This window comes from Mya arenaria, chromosome 13 (genome assembly GCF_026914265.1).
Source record: "Mya arenaria isolate MELC-2E11 chromosome 13, ASM2691426v1".
Taxonomy (NCBI): Eukaryota; Metazoa; Mollusca; class Bivalvia; order Myida; family Myidae; genus Mya; species Mya arenaria.
In genome coordinates, this window is record NC_069134.1 from 52,856,487 (window position 1) to 52,859,716 (window position 3,230).

Sequence of the window (3,230 nt, forward strand, 5' to 3'; positions counted from 1 at the left end):
TTTGAGCAGTATTCTTCAACCAAGTCAGTAAAATCCTCAATAAATTAGTTTAAATGATAGCTTCTTGCAGAGCTTTCAGCTGATAAGCCAGCGTTATCTCGATTCATCTGATATCGTATGTCTATCATGATTTATCTAGTTTACTTCGTCTCATATTTCATTCTTACAAACATAACATAATCTGTTCGTAAACGTCTTTCTGGAACTTTATCTTTATTGAATTGATATATTTCCAGTTCGAACAAGGAACATCATGAGTGTAGCCAGTTAGGAAGGGATACAATTGAACAAGTATAAGAACCAGATTTATTGGTCCCTTGCATTAAACATCAGCATGTTGTCTCTGGCAGACTGTGTTCTAGGTTGTATTTGACCATCTTAAAGGTACTAGACACCAGATGATTTACAAGAAAAAAAGAATATTGTCAAAATCTTACATAAAATTGATAACGTTGTGTACAACGCATTGAAATTTACTGACTGATGTATCATATCGCTTACGACACATGACTTTCGCAGTTTTTGCGTATTTTTCCAAATCCAAATTTTCTGGGACTGTTCTAAATCCCAGTTAGTTTTAAAAACATCGGTATAAGTATCTGTACAAATGACGTGATTTTCACAAGCTAAATTTACACACTATATACTGGAAAACTAATCACGTGATTTTCACACGCTAAATATACACACTATAAACTGGGAAACCATTCTGCGCTAATTTTAGACGAGTAAACTTAGCTGAGACAGCGACAAGATATTCTTTTAATCATGTATAATGATATATTATTGGCCTCCTTCAAGCCCACATTAACAATTCTAGGCTTGTTTTGAGGAAATAATGTATTTGCCGATTGTTGCACCATCTGATGCTAAGTCCCTTTAACTCTGTTCGGGTAATGCTCAATGTTAAAGTTTTTGCACGACGATTCAGACGTCAATAACGACGTTGACGACGACGACACAGAGGCTTAGAATCACAAACAATTTCCTGTTGAGGGACGAAATACTGATGTTGATATGAAAGGATAAGATAACCGGCTATATTATATTTCAGCAAAACCAATATTTCCTTTGCGGTACACGATTAATACACATTTTTTTCCATCTGTGATCATGGGCCCTAGCTAAGTCTGACTTAGACTGGGAAATACATATATGATATAGAGTAAATGCTCACCATTCACATCTAGGGACTCGCTCATGTTTTTGCACCAAAAAAAACAACGTCTTTCATAACCGTGGATTTCAAAGACACTATTTAAGCATATTCAACTTCAACAATTTTTATTTAATGATTTGCCTCACTTTCTTTCGTAATAAGCGCCCCCCCCCCCCCCGTAAAATGTGCATTATACAAACCATGACATAGTTCCTTTAAACAATAGTTCTTTTCCATTAAAATCAAGATTTGTACCTTGTTTACGGATGTTTTCCGAAATCACCTGGAGCGGGCAGGGGTAAAAAATCTGTGTCGTTTTAAAATAGTCGCGGGTGCAGACGAAACCATTTTTGGCTTCATACTTCATCATTTACAATGGTAGTCCTGACTAATCATTACCTTATTCTCCCTGTTAGTGTTAGTGTAATGCAAATACCTCACGGAATGTCTATTGCATATAAATGCTTTTCAGGATTTTCCAGAGACATAGTTATAATAACATGTTATGTGTTTGGGTTTTTTCGTTGCAACATGATTTTACAAGAACGTGTATTTTATCGTTTTCTCGAATTCTTGTGAAGAGGAGCGGTCGCGTAATTATTTGTTTTCTGCATTTCTCAGAAGTAGGTGCTGTAATTCGGTCGAACGAAACATCAAATTGTTACGGCCTAATTTTGAAGTAGGAAAACTTTATTTAAACTGTTTCAGTTTTGTTTTGTTTCACTTAAACTTGTAATGAATGTTTTTTTAAGATCACAACTTAAATTTAGTAACATCTGGAACAATTTTAAACAGCCCCAGTAAAAAAATGCGCTTTGCTATTAAATCGTATTATTCTCAACTTTCGATTGTGTCTGTGTCGCCATCCCTCATGGAAACGCAATAAAAATGAATTATTTTGTCAGAACAGATTTAAAAAACAACAACAGTATTTCATTTTCTTGCCAAAATCAGGGGTTGAAATACCGTCTGCAAAGTTTGGCAGATTAACCCGTCGTGCAATATTTTCAGTAATTTTGCATTAGACTTGATAAGGGTTATATTTTTGCTTTGTAATAGTAAGTGTTAATTTCTGGTCTTCTTAACGATTAAGTCGGCAGGCCGGGCGCAGCTGCGTGACGGAATTCGCGCAGAAGGCCAAAATGATATGCTAACTTTGTAAGTGTTGAGTGCGAAATGCCGCGTGAATGCCCTTATATTATTTTCCATACGAGCCCCCTGTCTATGTCCTTGGAGCACGGGGAACCAATCGGATGTTTTTCTGGTTTGAAGAAGCGTTACAATTACTCCGCGCTCGAGTCAATCTCCGCACACATGTCGATTATATTAACCAATTGTAGAAGATAATCATGTTTACACTGTATATGCAAGCGTCTTAAATCACATTTTGCACGTTTATTGGACTGATAAGACCCATGGGCAGAGTCATAGGGTTGACCGGCGGCACTACAGGTAGCACGCACGGATCCCATGTATGTATATACTTTTTCAAATTATCAATATTACTCACAGCTGGAGCCCTCAACAAATGGAGATATTTGCTCAGACATTGTCATAGAAGACACCCGTTAGCAACGCGATTTGCCAAGGAGTTCTTGTGTGATTGGTTGATCACATTATCACGTGATGTTACCAATATCTTTGATAAAGGTAAAACTATCCATCATATGTTTATCAGTCCTTCTGATTCGGATGGCAGTGGCGTCATTTCAAATGATTCAGAAGTTATGGACGATTTCCGAATTAGAAATTCAAAAGCAAAACCCTAAATAAGTCGAGGATTTAAGCCAAAGCTGTTGACAGGGTTGAAAACACTCAAAGATATCCTCAGTCTCAATTGAAGTACGAATTATACCACCTAACATTGGTTTCGAAGATTTTACTTATTTCCAGTTTTACCGTGTCTTCCAAGCGCCTCTGTATTTGTAATTTTAAGGCTTTTCAGCCAATAACCCCACATAGTACCGAATCTGGACTCAAATTGCATTAAAACCTCAAATTTGGCAGTTCTACGAATCTTTGCACACATTTTGTGTAATCGCAGTCAAGTTTTCACCGATTTTGGACATTT